Source organism: Mus musculus, chromosome 13 (assembly GCF_000001635.26).
Source record: "Mus musculus strain C57BL/6J chromosome 13, GRCm38.p6 C57BL/6J".
NCBI lineage: Eukaryota > Metazoa > Chordata > Mammalia > Rodentia > Muridae > Mus > Mus musculus.
In genome coordinates, this window is record NC_000079.6 from 97,036,990 (window position 1) to 97,056,672 (window position 19,683).

The window sequence follows — 19,683 nt, forward strand, 5'->3', positions numbered from 1 at the left end:
TCTGGATCTTGGTTTGAAGATCTTGAGTCATAGTGGCTATGGATTCCAGAAGATTGAATCTCCGAGTTAAGGAACACACCTTTAATCTGGGCTATGCCTTTCATCTGGGATTAAAGGTGTGGTGGAACACACCTTTAATCTGGGCTACACCTTTTGCTGGAGACAATATAAGGACATTGGAAGAAGGGAGTCTAGCTCTTGCTCTTGCTCCTTCGCCTGCTTGCCGTGTGAGACTGAGTGACTGCTAGATCCTTGGATTTCCATTCACAGCTGCGACTGAACAATTGTAAGGAATTGGGCTGCCGACTGTAAGTTATCAATAAATTCCTTTACTAACTAGAGACTATCCATAAGTTCTGTGACTCTAGAGAACCCTGACTAATACAGAAGTTGGTACCAGGAGTGGTTCTAGAGTAACAGAAGTACAAGGATGAATCTTTTAAAATTCTGGAATTGGCTTGTTGATCCACCAGCACTTTCAACTATTGAAACCTCTCCAGATTCTCTCCCTCCTGGGAGCTCAGAGAATTTTGAAGACCCATGGTTGAAACTATATTCCGAACTTAAAGAAGCTAATGCCCTTGATTTTCTTAATGAATTAGGTGATTCAGTGCACAAAGCTTTCTACAAGATGGGGAAAAAATCGAAAAATGATTTTACTGGCTGGCTGCTCTTAGTATCTGTGGAAAAAATGATGAATGAAAGGAAGGAGTTGTGTGATAAAATCGAAAGGCTCCAGACACAAGTAAACGATCTAAAAGTTGCTAAGTGTGTCCTTGAGGAGAATCTTCTCTCTTGTAGCAATAGAGCTCAAGTTGCAGAAAATCAAACAGAAACTCTCATTGTAAGGTTGGCTGAACTACAGCGAAAATTCAAGTCTCAGCCTCAGAGTGTGTCGACAGTTAAAGTAAGGGCTCTAATTGGCAAAGAATGGGATCCTACAACATGGGATGGGGATGTGTGGGAAGACCATGTTGAAGCTGAGAATTTTGAATCCTCAGATTCTCAAGGGTTTGCCCCACCTGAGGAAGTAGTACCCTCAGCCCCACCTCTTGAAATAATGCCTTCCCCACATGAGGAAATTAATTTTGCAGAGTCTGCTCACGGCCCACCAATAGTTTCTTCTAGACCTGTAACCAGACTCAAAGCAAAACAGGCTCCTAGAGGGGAGGTAGAAAGTGTAGTCCATGAGGAAATTCGCTACACTACTAAGGAGCTTAATGAGTTTGCTAATTCATTCAAGCAGAAACCTGGTGAATATGTGTGGGAATGGATTTTAAGGGTGTGGGATAAGGGTGGAAGGAACATAAAACTAGAGCAGGCTGAGTTTATTGACATGGGTCCTCTGAGTAGAGATTCTAGGTTTAATACGGAAGCTCGCATAGTTAAAAAAGGTGTCAAAAGTTTGTTTGAATGGTTGGCTGAGGTGTTTATCAAAAGATGGCCTACTGGGAATGACTTGGAGATGCCTGATATTCCGTGGCTTAGTGTTGATGAAGGGATTTTAAGACTTAGGGAAATTGCAATGCTAGAGTGGATATATTGTGTAAAGCATAATTGTCCACAATGGGAAGGTCCAGAAGATATGCCTTTCACCAGCTCTATAAGACGCAAATTGGTGAGAGGGGCACCAGCACATTTGAAGGGTTTTGTTCTTTCCCTTTTCCTTGTGCCAGATCTTAGCATTGGAGATGCTTCTGCTCAATTAGATGAATTAAATTCACTGGGTTTAGTTGGATTCCGAGGTAACAAGGGCCAGGTGGCAGCACTGAATCGCCCGAGACAAGGTGATTCTAGTTATTATAATGGACAGCGTAGACAAAAGAATGTTTATAATAACATACCCAGTAATGGTCAGCACAGGAGAGGTGAAATTTATAATGGCATGACTCGGTTGGACCTTTGGTACTGGCTAACCAATCATGGTGTTTCCAGGAATGAAATACATAGGAAGCCTACTGCATATTTGTTTGATCTGTATAAGCAGAAAAATTCTCAAACAAATGAAAGAAAAGCTACATTAGATCGTGGTAAACAGCCAAATGAAAGAAAGGCTACATTAGATCGTGGTAAACAGCAATCTCGGCCAGTGAATCAATTTCCAGACTTGAGACAGTTTGCAGATCCAGAACCCCTTGAATGAAGGGGTGGCCAGGTTCCGCTGAGGAAGGATCTTGATAAGACACTCAAAGGTTTTGCTGTTACCCTTTCTCCAGTTCTTCCCCAGAGGGACCTACGGCCTTTTACAAGGGTAACTGTACACTGGGGAAAAGGAAATAATCAGACTTTTCGGGGTCTGCTGGATACTGGTTCTGAGTTGACACTGATCCCAGGGGATCCCAAGAAACATTGTGGCCCTCCAGTTAAAGTAGGGGCTTATGGAGGGCAGGTGATTAATGGAGTTTTGACTGATGTCCGACTCACAGTAGGTCCAGTAGGTCCCCGGACACATCCTGTGGTGATTTCCCCAGTTCCAGAATGTATAATTGGGATAGATATACTCAGAAATTGGCAGAATTCTCATATTGGTTCCCTGAACTGTAGAGTGAGGGCTATTATGGTTGGAAAGGCCAAATGGAAGCCTTTAGAGTTGCCTCTGCCAAAGAAAATAGTGAATCAAAAACAGTATCGTATTCCTGGAGGAATTGCAGAAATTACTGCCACTATCAAGGACTTGAAAGATGCAGGGGTGGTGGTTCCCACCACATCTCCATTTAACTCTCCTATCTGGCCAGTGCAGAAAACAGATGGATCATGGAGAATGACAGTTGATTACCGAAAACTAAATCAGGTAGTAACTCCAATTGCAGCTGCTGTACCAGATGTAGTTTCCTTACTTGAGCAAATTAACACATCTCCTGGCACCTGGTATGCGGCTATTGATCTGGCAAATGCCTTCTTCTCAGTACCTGTCCATAAGGACCACCAGAAGCAATTTGCTTTCAGTTGGCAAGGCCAACAGTATACCTTCACAGTTTTGCCTCAAGGATATATTAACTCTCCTGCCCTGTGTCATAATTTAGTTAGAAGGGATCTTGATCGTTTGGATCTTCCACAAAATATCACATTGGTGCACTATATTGATGACATTATGCTGATTGGACCAAGTGAGCAGGAAGTAGCAACCACTTTGGACTCATTGGTAACACATATGCGTATCAGAGGATGGGAAATAAATCCAACCAAAATTCAAGGACCATCTACCTCAGTGAAATTCTTAGGAGTCCAGTGGTGTGGAGCATGCAGAGATATTCCTTCTAAGGTGAAAGATAAGTTATTGCACCTGGCCCCTCCTACAACCAAGAAAGAAGCACAACGTTTAGTGGGTCTATTTGGATTCTGGAGACAACACATCCCTCACTTGGGTGTGTTACTTAGGCCTATTTACCAAGTGACTCGGAAAGCTGCTAGCTTTGTGTGGGGCCTGGAACAGGAGAAGGCCCTTCAACAGGTCCAGGCTGCTGTGCAGGCTGCTCTACCACTTGGACCATATGACCCAGCAGATCCGATGGTACTTGAGGTGTCTGTGGCTGATAGAGATGCTGTTTGGAGCCTCTGGCAGGCCCCTGTAGGTGAATCACAGAAAAGGCCTTTGGGATTTTGGAGCAAAGCTCTACCATCATCTGCAGACAACTATTCTCCCTTTGAAAAACAGCTCTTGGCCTGCTATTGGGCCTTAGTGGAAACTGAACGTCTGACAATAGGACACCAAGTCACTATGCGACCTGAACTACCCATCATGAGCTGGGTACTATCAGACCCTGCAAGTCATAAAGTGGGACGTGCACAGCAGCAGTCTATTATCAAATGGAAGTGGTATATACGTGATCGGGCCAGAGCAGGTCCTGAAGGCACAAGCAAGTTACATGAAGAAGTTGCTCAAATGCCTATGGTTTCTACTCCTGTTACAATGCCATCTGCTGCCAAGCATGCACCTATAGCCTCATGGGGTGTTCCCTATGATCAACTGACCGAAGAGGAGAAGACTAGAGCCTGGTTTACTGATGGCTCTGCACGTTATGCAGGCACCACCCAGAAGTGGACAGCTGCAGCATTACAACCCCTTTCTGGGACAACCTTGAAAGACACAGGTGAAGGGAAATCTTCACAGTGGGCAGAACTTCGGGCAGTACACATGGTATTACAGTTTGTTTGCAAGAAGAAATGGCCAGATGTACGATTATACACTGACTCATGGGCTGTAGCCAATGGATTGGCTGGATGGTCAGGGACTTGGAAAGATCACAATTGGAAAATTGGTGAGAAAGACATCTGGGGAAGAAGTATGTGGATAGATCTCTCCAAATGGGCAAAGGATGTGAAGATATTTGTGTCCCATGTAAATGCTCACCAAAAGGTGACTTCAGCTGAGGAGGAGTTCAATAATCAAGTGGATAAGATGACCCGTTCTGTGGACAATCAGCCTCTCTCCCCAGCCATCCCTGTCATTGCTCAATGGGCACATGAACAAAGTGGCCATGGTGGTCGAGATGGAGGTTATGCTTGGGCTCAGCAACATGGGCTTCCACTCACCAAGGCTGACCTGGCTACAGCTGCTGCTGATTGCCAGATCTGCCAACAGCAGAAACCAACACTGAGCCCCAGATATGGCACCATTCCTCGAGGTGACCAGCCAGCAACCTGGTGGCAGGTTGACTACATTGGACCACTTCCTTCGTGGAAAGGACAGCGTTTTGTTCTTACTGGAGTAGATACTTATTCTGGTTATGGATTTGCCTTTCCTGCACGTAATGCCTCTGCTAAAACCACCATTCACGGACTGACAGAATGCCTCATCTATCGTCATGGTATTCCACACAGTATTGCTTCTGACCAAGGAACTCATTTCACAGCCAGAGAAGTACGACAGTGGGCTCACGATCATGGAATTCACTGGTCTTACCACATTCCCCATCATCCTGAAGCAGCTGGGCTGATAGAAAGATGGAATGGCCTTTTGAAGACGCAGTTACAGCGCCAATTAGGTGGTAACAGCTTGGAAGGCTGGGGCAGAGTTCTTCAGAAGGCAGTATATGCTTTGAATCAGCGCTCGATATATGGTACAGTTTCACCCATAGCCAGGATTCATGGGTCCAGGAATCAAGGGGTGGAAAACGGAATAGTTCCACTTACTATCACTCCTAGTGACCCTCTAGGAAAATTTTTGCTTCCTGTCCCCATAACTCTAGGTTCTGCTGGCTTAGAAGTTTTGGCTCCAGAGAGGGGAGTGCTCCTACCAGGAGCTACAACAAACATTTCATTGAACTGGAAGCTCAGACTTCCCCCTGGTCATTTTGGGCTTCTAATGCCCTTAAACCAACAGGCTAAAAAAGGAATAACAGTGTTAGGAGGGGTGATAGATCCAGATTACCATGGGGAAATTGGATTACCTCTTCACAATGGTGGTAAGCAAGATTATGTCTGGAGTGCAGGAGATCCCTTAGGGCGTCTCTTAGTACTACCATGTCCTGTGATTAAAGTCAATGGGAAACTACAACAGCCTAATCCAAGCAGGATGACAAAGGACGCAGACCCATCAGGAATGAAGGTATGGGTCAATCCTCCAGGAAAAGAGCCAAGACCTGCTGAGGTGCTGGCTGAAGGTGAAGGAAATACAGAATGGGTAGTAGAGGAAGGTAGTTATAAATACCAATTAAGGCCACGTAACCAGTTGCAGAAACGAGGATTATAAAGTAATATGAATGCCCATTGTAAATTTACTAATGCGTTTGCGATTGTACGAGGGATAGTTATATCATGTTAGGCGTATTTACAACCTTGTTATTGTTTCATGTGAACATGAGATATTATTTGTGTCAAGTTGACAAGGGGTGGATTGTAGTGGCTATTCCTGGTTGTCAACTTGACAATATTTGGAATGAACTACAATCCGGAATTGGAAGGCTCACCAGTGACCCTTATCTGGAGGCTTGGAGATCCTTATCTGGATCTTGGTTTGAAGATCTTGAGTCATAGTGGCTATGGATTCCAGAAGATTGAATCTCCAAGTTAAGGAACACACCTTTAATCTGGGCTATGCCTTTCATCTGGGATTAAAGGTGTGGTGGAACACACCTTTAATCTGGGCTACACCTTTTGCTGGAGACAATATAAGGACATTGGAAGAAGGGAGTCTAGCTCTTGCTCTTGCTCCTTCGCCTGCTTGCCGTGTGAGACTGAGTGACTGCTAGATCCTTGGATTTCCATTCACAGCTGCGACTGAACAATTGTAAGGAATTGGGCTGCCGACTGTAAGTTATCAATAAATTCCTTTACTAACTAGAGACTATCCATAAGTTCTGTGACTCTAGAGAACCCTGACTAATACAGCCACCTCCAAGAAGGCCACCTGCTAGCCTTGGCATGTCCTAGATGGTTCCTGACAAATTCTGACCTATTACACCTTGGATGAACATTGAAAACATTATGCTGAATAAAATAAACCAGACAGAAAAGGAAAAATATTGTATTGTCCGACTTCGTGGAGAAATTTGAACAGTAAGATTTATTGTGAAAGTTGAATAGCAGTGAACAGAGGTGTAATGTGATGTGGGAGCTGGGGAGCTGAGGGTTAATGTGCACAGAGTTTCTGTTTGCAGTTTAAAGTTTCAGAAACACGGTGATCATTATAGACTGTGAATGCACGTAGAGCCACAGAACTGGGCAGATAGTACACACACACACACACACACACTCATAGGAGAGATAGATGGCTGCCCCCATCCTCAGCACTTGTTCTAGAACTCTCTGGGTTTCTGCTGCTCAGAAGGCTTAGTTGACTTATGCCCAGGAATTACAGACCAGCCTGTAAGACCATAACAGAAAAATAAAACAAAATGGTAAGTTTAATGTTATATATAATTTGTCATTTTAAAAAAAATATATGAGTCACGAAAGAAGATAAAAAGCTAATTGGCTTTCTAGTTTTACTTTTATCATTAGATAGATAGATAGATAGATAGATAGATAGATAGATAATCTTTATCTATGGTTGATAAGTCCATAAAAATGTAGTTGATCGTGAACCCCAAGCAAACTTCTCTGCTTTCCAAATGGCTGTTATGACTGAATTTCACTGAAGCAGGTAGAGTTTGGGATTAGGCAAGTGTTTTACTGGCTAAGTCAATGTAAATGTTTTATTTCTGAGTTCACTACAATTAAACAATTTTAAAAACAAAAACAAGGGCTGGTGAGATGGCTCAGCGGTTAGGAGCACCGACTGCTCTTCCAAAGGTCCTGAGTTCAAATCCCAGCAACCATATGGTGGCTCACAACCATCCTTAACGAAATCTGATGCCCTCTTCTGGAGTGTCTGAAGACAGCTACGGTGTACTTACATATAATAAATAAATAAATAAATAAATAAATAAATAACAAAAAAGAACAAAGCAGCCAGGAGCAGCACTGCATTTCTGTAATCACAGCCCTCAGAGGTTGGAGTCAGAAAAATTCCATCAAGTTCAAGGCCAGCTTTCTTCTACATAGGAGTTCCAGGCCAACCAGGACTATCACCAGCAACATACACATACAAAACAAAAACATTCACACACACACACAGACATACACACACACAGACACACACAGCCCAAATCCTTGTCACACACTGTAGAAGTCTCTGAATTTCTATGTTACTACATTTCATCTGTTCTTTCACATGGTTTTAAAAGTCTCTTATATTTACCATTTAAATATTTATAGAAAGTGCAGGTGTATACAAAATATATATCCAGTCATCTATTTGCCATGGTAGTAAAAATGTAAAATTTCCTTTTTTAAAATTTTTTTTTTGAGATTGTAATTTAATTACATTTCTCCCTTCCCTTCCCTCTCTCCAGACCCTCCCATATGTCCTTCCTGGCTCTTCTTCAAAATCAACGGGTCTGTTTTCATAATTGTTACTGAACACATATATGTATATTCGTATATATTCTTAAGTATAACCTGTTGAGCCAGGCAGTGGTGGCACACACCTTTAGTCCCAGCACTTAGGAGGCAGAGGCAGGCAGATTTCTGAGTTTGAGGCCAGGCTAGTCTACAGAGTGAGTTCCAGGACAACCAGGGCTATACAGAAAAACCCTGTCTTGAAAAACCAAAACCAAAACCAAAACAAAACCCAACTTTCCAATTTTGTGCTTCCAGTTTTTGTCTGACCATGTGGACATGAGTTTTCATTTCTGCCACAATATATGAAGTTGGTTTCACTTTTTATGGTCATCCATGATCATAAAATATTAAATGGAAAATGTCAGAAATAAAGGGCATACTATTTTGTGTGGCAAACGAAACCCCTCACTGCCTTGATGGATCCTACTCAAGAACTGAATCATTCCGTTGCCTGGAATATTAATGTAGTATATGCCACACAGCTGACACTCCCCCAATAGTGACATAAGTAGCATTGGGTTACTGTCAGATCAACTGTTGAGGTATTCTAACATCCTGTGGGGCAGCATGGATTGACTTAATAATGAAATCCTCCTGTCTCAGCATCCTTCCTCAGTGCTGGGGTTACGGGCACGTGTTACCCTGCTCAGTCCACTGAGGATTTAGTTATATTCCCTGCTGTGTTGGGTTTGGGTTTTTGTTGCATAAAGCCAAATGCAAGCCTGGTTTGACTGTTACTAGAGATGTAATGAGAATCCAGTCTCATCCTCTGAACAGGAAAATGAAGCGGGTGAGACAGGACAATGACCAAGCTCCTCGGGAAACAGGGTGGGTGGGATTGCAGGAACTCGGATGTGGCCTACTGGGAATGATCATCAAGAGGTGGCGTGGCTTTTCTCTTCCTCTCAGATCCAAAACCACACCCTACTATCCCTCCCTCCACTTACTTTTTTCCTACCCAATGTCTTTCTCCCAGCATTCCCCTTTTCTGTGGAACCATGAAAGACAGCCTGGTTCCTGGTTGCGATAAGCCTAGAAGTCTCAGAGACCCTGAAGGGACAGTAGGAGCTTTGCCTGTTTCTAGGTATCAGGCCCCTGCCACTAGCCACAGCCTCTCCTATAGATCTGTGGCCATCAGTCACGGAAGGGTGATGCCTCAAGCCCCCCACCCCATCCCCTACATAGGTAGGAAAGAATGTGATCTGTGGTCACTTAGGCTCAAAACAGATGTCCATTTTAATGAGGTACATAGAGGCCTAGAGGACATAGCCAATCAGCTTTCCTTCTCAGGCATTCCTCCCTGCAAAAAGGTATTTAACCTCAGGTCCACCCTGAGAAGTGGGGTATGGTTTTACTCAGCCACTTTCCGCCATGACAATAAATGCCTTAAAACTATGAACTGCCTCTTTTCATTGGGATCTGCCCTGGGGAGCCCTGGAGAAGGCCTTCACCTATAGAGCTGTCTCTTCACAGCAGCAAAACCCTAAGTCAAGAATGCTCTTTTCTCAGACATTCTCTTATCTGCCTCTCCATGACTGGTCAGACCTAGGGACCTACATGTTCACACACACACACACACACACACACACACACACACACATATGTATATACACACAGGCACACACAAAGAGGCACACACACATATATGTATATACACACATGCATACACACACATATATGTATACACACAGGCACATATACATATATGCATACACACATGCACACACACAGAGGCACACCCACATAATTGTATATACACACAGGCACACACACAGGCACTCACACACATATGTGTATATACATACAGGCATACACACATGCACACACACAGAGGCACACCCACATAATTGTATATATACACAGGCACACACATATATGTATATACACACATGCACACACACATATATGTATATACACACAGGCACACACACAGGCACACACACACACATATATGTATATACACACATGCACACACAGGCACACACATATGTATATACATACATGCACACACACACAGGCACACACACATCTATGTATTACACACATGCACATACACATATGCACACACACATAAGTATATACACACATGCACACACACATATATGTATATACACACATGCACATATACACATGCACACACACACACATACATATGTATATACACACATGCACACACACAGACACACATGTGATAGTGGGGAAAGCCTCACTCAACTCCCGATTCGGCTTGCACCCAACAATCACGAACAGACGACCATCTTGATGTAAATACATGAGGACGTTTAATTATGGAGCTCCGGACCAAAATGCATCCCACACAGGAGATAACGGATGTCGGCCATGAGGCTCGAAAGCTAGGGGTTTTTATGGGGTAAGGAGCTTAGGGGTGTGGAATTCAGCATAGCGACACACTATTGACTTATTTAAACATTAACAGAAAGATTACATGTTAGCAAAAGGTCATCAGGACTTTGTTCCTGTGGGCTGGGGGCTTATCTTTGTTCACATAGCAACCAGTTGATGTATGACTTTATCCCGAGTCAAGGGGCAGTAGACAGAGGGGAGGTTCCGGCCAGGTGGTGTTGACCCAGACAAGATAGCCCTGCTTGTACAATCAAGCTGTTCTTAGGAATGTCTTAACAACAGCCCTGTCTGTTCTGCTTTGTTCTCGGCCCCAGGCCAGGGACTCATAGACAACTCTTTTACATGAATCACAAGATACAAAATCTCATTTTTTTTCACATGCACTGGCTCACTTTTGTCCTCTGCAGATTCTTCACAAATGCCATCCTTTCAGTAACACAGGGCCCCCGTCCTTTTTGTTTTTTTTAGTGACAGCTTTACTGAGGTGTAATTTACATACAATAAAATCTGAACTTTTAAATGATATAATTCAGTGTTTTTAATATACTGACAAGGCTGTATGTACATCATCACTATCAAATTCTAGAATATTTACCAGAGGCCAAAAAGAAACACAGCCGGGCATGGTGGCGCACGCCTTTAATCCTAGCACTCAAGAGGCAGAGTCAGGCGGATTTCTGAGTTTGAGGCCAGCCTTGTGTACAGAGTGAGTTCCAGGACAGCCAGGAGACCCTGTCTCGAAAACAAAACAAAACAAAGAGTGGCTGACAGCCAATTACTGGGGAGAATAGAGGCAGGCAGGGCTTTCGTTACTGGACTGAGAGTCGCAGGGAGGGGTCATGAGGACTAGGGAAGGGAGAACAGGAGAGAGAGGAGAGAGGAGAAAGAAGACAGAGAAAGCTGGAGTTCTCTATTAGATGGGATAGACCAGGGGCACATGGCTGTGAGAAGGGCATCCTGTGGACAGACTGATGGAGCATAAGTAACCCTGGGGAAATGCAAACAGCAAGGAATTTGGGGAGCACATCTGAGAAACAGCCAGTTTAGCATAGAAAAGTAGGTTAGGGTAATCGCCTAGTAATTGTACTGAAGCTGATTAAATAAATCAATAGGACTATGGCTCAATTTGGGAGGAAGCTGTCCAAGTGATAGTAAGAACTAACAGAGTTGCTAAATACCATACAGCAACATGAGCATAGACTAGCGAAAGGCTTAACATGTGTTCCGCCTCTGTGGGCATCTAAGGACTCTTACAGGGTCCTCTGGCATGGAATTTGCGCACACACACACACACACACACACACACACACACACACACGTGCAGATGCCAGAAGAGGCCAGAGGTGTTAAATTCCCCTGGAGCTGAAATTACAGGTGGTTGTAAACCCCATAATTGTGGGTGTTGTAAATTGAACTCAGGTCCTCTGGAAGAGCAGTGCATGCTCTTAACTGCGGAGCCATCTCCCTGGCCCCGAACTAATTAATAATAATCTTTTCAGAGCTCCTACAAATATCCATTTTTCACACCTCTGACATTTTTACCTTGTCTTAGAAACCACGTTGCATTTCTTAAAGGTAGAATATTTTTCCCTCAGATATCAAAAATGAATTATGTTGGTATGTATCATCCCAGTCATAGTGATAGAATATCCTAACCAGGGACTGGAAAGATGGCTCAGCGGCTAAGTGTTGAGGCGGAAGACTCCCAGCACACAAGCTGGATAGTTCACAACCATCTGCGGCTTCACAACCCGTTCCAGGAGATCCAGTGCCCTCTTCCAGCTCCTAAGTGTCCTGCACTCATGTGCACAGGCCACACATAAACACACACATAACTTAAAATAAAAAACAGAAAACCAAAAAAAAAAAACCAAAAAAAAAACCAAAAAAAAAAAAAAAAAAAAAAACCAGAAAAGAACACTCTAACCATTCTATTGTGTAATATACCCAGAATTCCTACAGGCCTTATCTTTGTTCCTTCTCTGGTTCTATCCAAACCTCAAGTCTGCAGAGGAAAGCCATCCTGTCCTTCTTCAGTGCTTGGCCACCAACCCTAGTACCTGTGTGTCTGCTGTTTTGGAGAGCCCACCACTTTCTAGGCTATCTGTCCGTGGAAAGATGGCCCTTGTTAGAGTCAAGCCGTGAATGCTAACATGAAGAAATCATACAATGTGTGCTCTTCCTGTGCATGGCTTCTCTCACTAGGGTCATTTTTAGTTTTAACTAGGTTTTCGCATTTATCTGTAGCTTGATCCTTTATCTTCCTAGGTAAGCATTCTCTTGTATAAATATAACAGACTTTACTGACTTACCAGCTGGTAAATATTTAGGTTGCTTCTACTTTGGAGCTACTATGACCAGCCTGCTAACATGAACACTTAGAAATATATCTTTCAGCCGGGCGTGGTGGCACAAGCCTTTAATCCCAGCACTCGGGAGGCAGAGGCAGGTGGATTTCTGAGTTCGAGGCCAGCCTGGTCTACAGAGGGAGTTCCAGGACAGCCAGGGCTATACAGAGAAACCCTGTCTCGAAAAAAGCAAAAAAAGAAAAGAAAAAAAAAAAAAAAAGAAATACATCTTTGGGGGCTGATGGCTTAGTGGGTAAGAGCACTGACTGCTCTTCTGAAGGTCCTGAGTTCAAATCCCAGCAACCACATGGTGGCTCACAACCATCTGTAATGAGAATTGACACCCTCTTCTGGTATGTATGAAGACAGCAACAGTGTACTTATTTATAATAATAAATAAATCTTTTTTTTTTAAAAGAAATATATCTTTGTATGGGAATGTTTTTACTTTGTTGTACGAATACCCAGAATTGCTAGTTCATATGGTAAACATATTGCTTTAAAAATATTAGTTTTCAGCCGGGCGTGGTGGTGCATGCCTTTAATCCCAGCACTTGGGAGGCAGAGGCAGGCGGATTTCTGAGTTCGAGGCCAGCCTGGTCTACAAAGTGAGTTCCAGGATAGCCAGGGCTACAAAGAAACCCTGTCTCGAAAAACCAAAAAAAAAAAAAAAAAAAAAATTTAGTTTTATCTGTATGGAAAAGCCAACAGATGAGAAGAGCATTATCTTTAAAAAGTTTGTTACAGTATGTAAGAAAGAGGGGTGGGCACGCTACACTACATGGACCTTGAGAAGTACCAGGGTTGGTCAAGAGGAGACTGTGTTAGCATTCGGTCTAAGCTCCACCCCACAGTTACCTGGCAACAGCCAGGTATGCCTGACTCACTAAAAAAGGGGCTGCTTCCCCCCCCCCCCTCTCTTGCTCTTGCCTTCCTGTTCCCGCTCCTCTTCCTCTCTCTCTCTCTCTCTTCATCTCTCTCTCTCTCTCTCTCTCTCTCTCCTCTCTCTCTCTCTCTCCTCTCTCCTCTCTCCTCTCTCTCTCTCTCTCCTCTCTCCTCTCTCTCCCCCACCCCATGCCCTGAATAAACTCTATTCTATACTATACCAAAGTGTGACTGGTCCCTCAGGGGGAAGGGATGCCTTAGCATTGGCCCACTGAGGCACCTCCTTCCCCCAGACCTCACCACACATCCACCAAATATCCCCCTTCTCTTTATCTTTTGTTTGTTGTTGGTTTTCGAGACAGGGTTTCTCTGTATAGCCCTGGCTGTCCTGGAATTCATTCTGTAGACCAGGCGGGCCTCGAACTCAGAAATCCGCCTGCCTCTCTGGGATTAAAGGCGTGCGCCACCATGCCCGACTATGCGGGTATTTTAAAAAACAACTTTCAATGAGGTCCAAATAGTTGCTTTGGCAGAGTGGGGGACATATTTTCATTAAGATCTTTCAGTCATGTTTTGAGCACCGACTATCTGCTAAGTATACATCCCCAGCCCACAAGCTCCCCTCTATCAGGGCCAGCTCTCTCCCAAAGCAATGCAGGCAGGTGTGTGAGACCCCTCTCTTGCTTCCCACAGGACTCTGCTCTGCCCTGCTCTGCCCATCACTGCTTCCTAACTTCCACTGTCAGCCAATCTCTCCCTCTCTGCAGGCGTCTTCCCTTTGCCTGATCACCACGTGCAAGGACTCCCACCTTGGCACACTGACCGGCCAACTTTGGCTCCTTTCCCTGGATTCTGAGCTCATCCCTTGGCGCAGAGCATCACTGGGGTGCTATCCGCTACTAATGAGCCCTCTTTAGGCTTGGTTCCAGGACCTCGCATGTGCACTTGTTGGCTTCCTTTGCATAGCACAGCTTGGGCACACAGTGCCAGCCCTGGTGCAGAATAGATGGTTAGGGGTCAGAAGTACAAATACAGAATTCAGTAACCTGAATACAAAGGAGATAGTCAAAAAGGTGATGCCAAAGGGAGGCAGGACCATTATTGATACAGGGAAGGAAATGGTGATGTATTTGGTGTCACACGCGTGAAGTTTATAGAAATAGCAGTAAAGTACTGTGGGAAGATTAATCACGATGCATAAACATTTCAATATAAGGAGAAAGGATTAGCTGGGCAGTGGTGGCGCACACCTTTAATCCCAACACTTGGGAGGCAGAGGCAGGAGGATTTCAGAGTTTGAGGCCAGCCTGGTCTACAAAGTGAATTCCAGGACAGCCAGGGCTACACAGAGAAACCCTGTCTCGAAAAATAAAAAAATAAAATAAAATAAAATAAAATAAAATGAAGAAGAAAAAAAAGGAGAAAGGCTTTGGAGTTAATATGTGTTAGGCTGGCATTCTGGCTCTTTGTCATTAGTCGAAAGGCTTGAGCAAGTGATCTCAGGTTTCTGAGCCTCAGTTTTGCCATCTGAAAAATGGGGTTATAGGACTTGAGAGATGGCTCAGCAGTTAAGAGCACTTGCTGCTTTTCTAAAAGGCCTGGATTTAGTTCTCAACCCCCACATGGTAGATCACAAACACCTGTCATTCCAGTTCTAGGCAATCCAATGACATCTTTTGACCTCCAGACATGCATGTGGACAAAACAACTATACATGTAAAATAAATGTGTGTGTGTATCTGTATGTATGTATGTATATGTGTGTCTGTCTGACTATGTATGTATGTATATGTGTGTATGTGCATGTATATGTATATATGAATTCTTTGTATGTATATTTGAATTCTAGTTTCTTGTTCGTGACTCAGGCTGCTCTGCTCTGGGGTCTGCTGCCATGCAGAAATTCCTCTGTGGAACTAAGCCTGAGTCCTTTCCATTCATGTGGGGTTTTTTTTGTTTGTTTGTTTGTTTTTTTTTTGTTTTTTGGAGACATGGTTTCTCTGTGTAGCCCTGGCTGTCCTGGAACTCACTCTGTCGACCAGGCTGGCCTCGAACTCAGAAATCCACCTGCCTCTGCCTCCCAAGTGCTGGGATTAAAGGTGTGCGCCACTGCTCCCAGCCATTCATGTGGTTTTGAGTTGCTTTGCTTCTCTCTGTCCTCCCGAATCATTTTCCACGGGCTCTTTCCTCAGAGACTGCTTCCAGGAGTCCCCGGCAAGGCGTTGGTTCTGCTTATTAATTTTTGTTCCGAGCACACGTAATCCTGTAGTTGGGGTGGGTGCAGGTGATAGCAGAGGTGTTCTCAGGCTTGAGCAAAGCTGGGTTGAGTGGGCCAGCATCAAATCTCCATGATGGAATTCTTCCGAACGCTCATCGCCCTCTTGTGGCAATTGATCATATTGCAGATGGTTGGGGAATCCATCACTCTGAATCCTAAAAGAATTTCTTTTGTGGCCAGCACTATCCTCACGGAGTGAGCAACAGCGTCTAGTGTGCTAAGCCCCTTCTAGCTTACCAAAGGTTGTTACCGTCGCATAACTGACACATCCTGTCAGGCACAGATGTTGAGAGAGATACCTAAGATTTCTGATATGGACTATGGGATGGAATGGGGTTGAGAAAAGCAAACAGAGGAGAGAGTTGTTGAGTTTTATTTTTTAGATCAAGAATGAAATGTAGTCTTCGGGGGCTGGAGAGATGGCTCAGCGGTTAAGAGCACTGACTGCTCTTCCAAAGGTCCTGCGTTCAAATCCCAGAAACTACATGGTGGCTCACAACCATCTGTAATAAGATCCGATGCCTTCTTCTGGTGTGTCTGAAAACAGCTACAATGTACTTACATATAATAAATAATTAAATAAATAAATAAATCTTAAAAAAATAATGTAGGCTTCGACAGTTTAGATTTGAGATGTTTGTGGAAAAGCAAACTGAAATGTTTGAAAGACCGTTGGTAGTTGGCTCTGAATCTCCCAAGGAGTGACCAGAGCTGGAAATAACATTTGAATATAGTTGAAACCAAAGAATAAAGACAGACAATCAGGACCACGGGGAAGAGGAATGATACATGCTAATGAAAAATGTTAACAGACGAAACGTAAACAGAGCTGGCTTCCTGGTCAGGGGAAAAAGATTGTGTGCATTCCAAGTTGATTCTAACGCAGGAAGAAGTATGTTTATTCCTTCAAGAAAGAAGCGCTTGCAGTGTCCACACTTCATTTCTTACACAGTAACTTCAGAGTAAAGATTTCATGGCACAAAGTTTTGGGGAAGTGTAGAGTCTTCCTGGAGCATCGTCTGTCTGGAGTAGATTTCAGATATAAACTGGACGGCGGAAAAGGCTACTTTCATTCTCAAGAAATGTTTGCAGAGTGAACACTTCTTTGCAAACCCCAAGAATGTGGTAAAGCAGAAACCAGGTCTAAGCACTCCTGGCCAGACAGAAACCTGCCTGACCCCATGGGAAGGGAGTCCCAGCCATCTGGGCCAGGCTGGGCTTTCCCACCGGAAGCAGCTTTGGAATTCTCCCAGCATGCGCTTGGGCTGGCCAACCTGTCCAGTGAAGCGCCATGGCTTCTTGCCCATCTTGATCTCCACAGGTTTGGACAGGGCCGCCCTGTGCTTGGCTGAGGACTTGCTTCGTGGGGACGGCTGTTCCTTTTGTTCTCCTGGCAGCATTACAGTGTCCTCAACAGAGCAGAAGGGACTGACCACAGAGGAGCCTGGAGGTTAATTTTTCATCAGTAAGACTGACACCGTGGCCTCGCAAGAGACGACAATGCTTAGGTAATGTGGTCTGAATGCTTGTGTTTCATAGAACAGTGAATCAATTCAGTTCATCAAACAGACAGGGCATCCTGTGAAAACGTCCATTCATTTATTGGGGCCTACTTAATTTTATGAGAGAGAAAGAGGTGTAATTCTGCCAAGTATGTGAAATTCAGCATTTGAAAAAAAACAGGTGGCCATGGGAGGCAGGGTAGATAATGAAAAAGTAAAATGCTATTTAACTTCACAGTGCTCCCTACCTGCTAAGCATTGAGGGTGTTTTGGTTAGTTGGTTGGTTGGTTTTGGGTTTGGTGAGGTTAGTTAGCTCTCCCCTGCTCCAACCCCTTCTATGTGCATGCATATGTGTTGTGGTTATGATGCTGGGGCTCAAATTTGAGCCCTGCTCTTGTTGGCAAGCATACCACAACTGAGCTGTGCCCCCATCCCTCCACACTAATTTAAATATATTAAAATATATCACAAGTCAATACATATATTAATGTTTGATTATCTTAATTTTATAGAGAAAAAAAAAAAAACACCAAGAAGCAGAAAGCAGAAGGGGGCTGGGCATGGTGGCGCACGCTTTTGATCCCAGCACTCAGGAGGCAGAGGCAGGCGGATTTCTGAGTTCCAGGCCAGCCTGGTCTACAGAGTGAGTTCCAGGACTGCCAGGGCTATACAGAGAAACCCTGTCTCAAAAGAACAAACAAACCAAAAAACCAAAAAACCAAAACAAAACAAAAAACAAATAAAACAAAACAAAACAAAACAAAACAAAAAAACAAAGAAAGAAAGAAAGAAAGAAAGAAAGGAAGGAAGGAAGGAAGGAAGGAAGGAAGGAAGAAAGAAAGAAAGAAAGAAAGAAAGAAAGAAAGAAAGAAAGCAAGCAAGCAGAAGGGATTATAAAAGAAAGAAGCCAGGGAGTGATGGTGCATGCCTTTAATCCCAGAACTCAGGAGGCAGAGGCTGGAGGATACCTTGAGTTCAAGGTCAGTTTAGCCTACAGAGTAAGTGTGTGTGTGGGTGTGTGTGTGTGTGTGTGTGTGTGTGTGTGTGTGTATGTATGTGTATCTTGGATACTGGAAGAATCCAACTGAGACATTGGCGGGGCTGTGGAAATGGGTTTGGTGGTACCTCTGGGTGGGCAGAGGCAGGGGGACCTTTGGGATTAATTGACCAATCAGCTTGCTTGGCAAGTTCCAGTTCAATGAGAGACACTGCTTGGAGAAAAAAGTGGTGGGGGCTGATGTTGGGGAAGGTCTCAGTGGCTAAGAACACTGACTTTGAGAGGACCTGGGCTCAATTCCCAGCAACCACAGAGTGTCATGAATGTCTGTACTGTCAGTTCCAGGGGCTCTGATTTCTTCTGTCTTTCAAGGGTACCAAGTACACACTGGTCCACAGACAGACAGACAGACAGACTCACACACACAAACAGACAGACAGACTCACACACACAGAGACAGACAGACAGACAGCAGGGGGTTATGATTTAAGAATAAGTTAATGCACTCACTTTGGAGAACAGGTTGAAAGTAGCTAATAGTCAGCCATTGCCATAAGAATGTGACATTAATAATCCCAGCACTTGGGAGGCAGAGGCAGGCAGATTTCTGAGTTCGAGGCCAGCCTGGTCTACAAAGTGAGTTCCAGGACAGCCAGGGCTACACAGAGAAACCCTGTCTTGAAAAAAAGAAGAAGAAGGAGAAGGAGGAGGAGGAGGAGGAGGAGGAGGAGGAGGAGGAGGAGGAGGAGAAGAAGGAGGAGGAGGAGGAGGAGGAGGAGGAGAAGAAGAAGAAGAAGAAGAAGAAGAAGAAGAAGAAGAAGAAGAAGAAGAAGAAGAAGAAGAAGAAGAAGAAGAAGACATTAAAAACATCCCAAGTATTCTGAGAGCTTAGTCTTGTGGTGAAGGCCTCTAATGTCCAAGCTAAGGAGGCTGAGGAAGGTGGATCACAAGTTTGAAGCCGTCTGCCTGGAACTAGAGAGCAAGACCCCTGTCTCCAAAATAACAAAGGCAAACAAAATCCCAGCAACAAAACACTCCGTGATGTATTAAACATCCTTTTGATGCAACTCGAGAGGAAAAGAGATTAATGAACTGAGGAAACGTTGATAAGTCTAATATCGTGAGTGCTCACTAATGCCATTTAAAGAGTGCCAAGAGGGGCTGAGAAGACAGTTCGAGGCTAAGACCATTTGCCTCACAGACATGAGGCTCTGGCTTTTATTCCAGCACAGTGACCGTCAGTGAAAGGGAGAAATGCAGCATGATGCTTTTTCTACAAAGAGCTGGAGATGTAGCTCAGTTGGCAGAGTTCACTCCCAGCACGAGTGAAGCTTTGGACTTGAGTCCCCGTCCCCGTCCTCCACCCACCCCCCCTCCGCATACACTGGGCAGAGTAGTCTATGCCTACAGTCCCAACATGGGAC

The 19,683-nt window shown here is 44.2% G+C and overlaps 1 long non-coding RNA gene across 2 annotated transcripts in view; it reads left to right on the forward strand.

Moving 5' to 3' along the window:
* Positions 1-19,683, forward strand: part of Gm41028 — a 42,965-nt gene that overhangs the window by 20,719 nt on the left and 2,563 nt on the right. Inside the window, exon 2 of one of the 2 annotated variants that reach the window (XR_873824.1) lies at positions 17,081-17,267. This is a non-coding gene — a long non-coding RNA (predicted gene, 41028). Of the gene's footprint in view, positions 1-17,027; positions 17,268-19,683 lie in introns of those variants that run through there. The other variant, XR_873823.1, reaches the window with a different exon arrangement.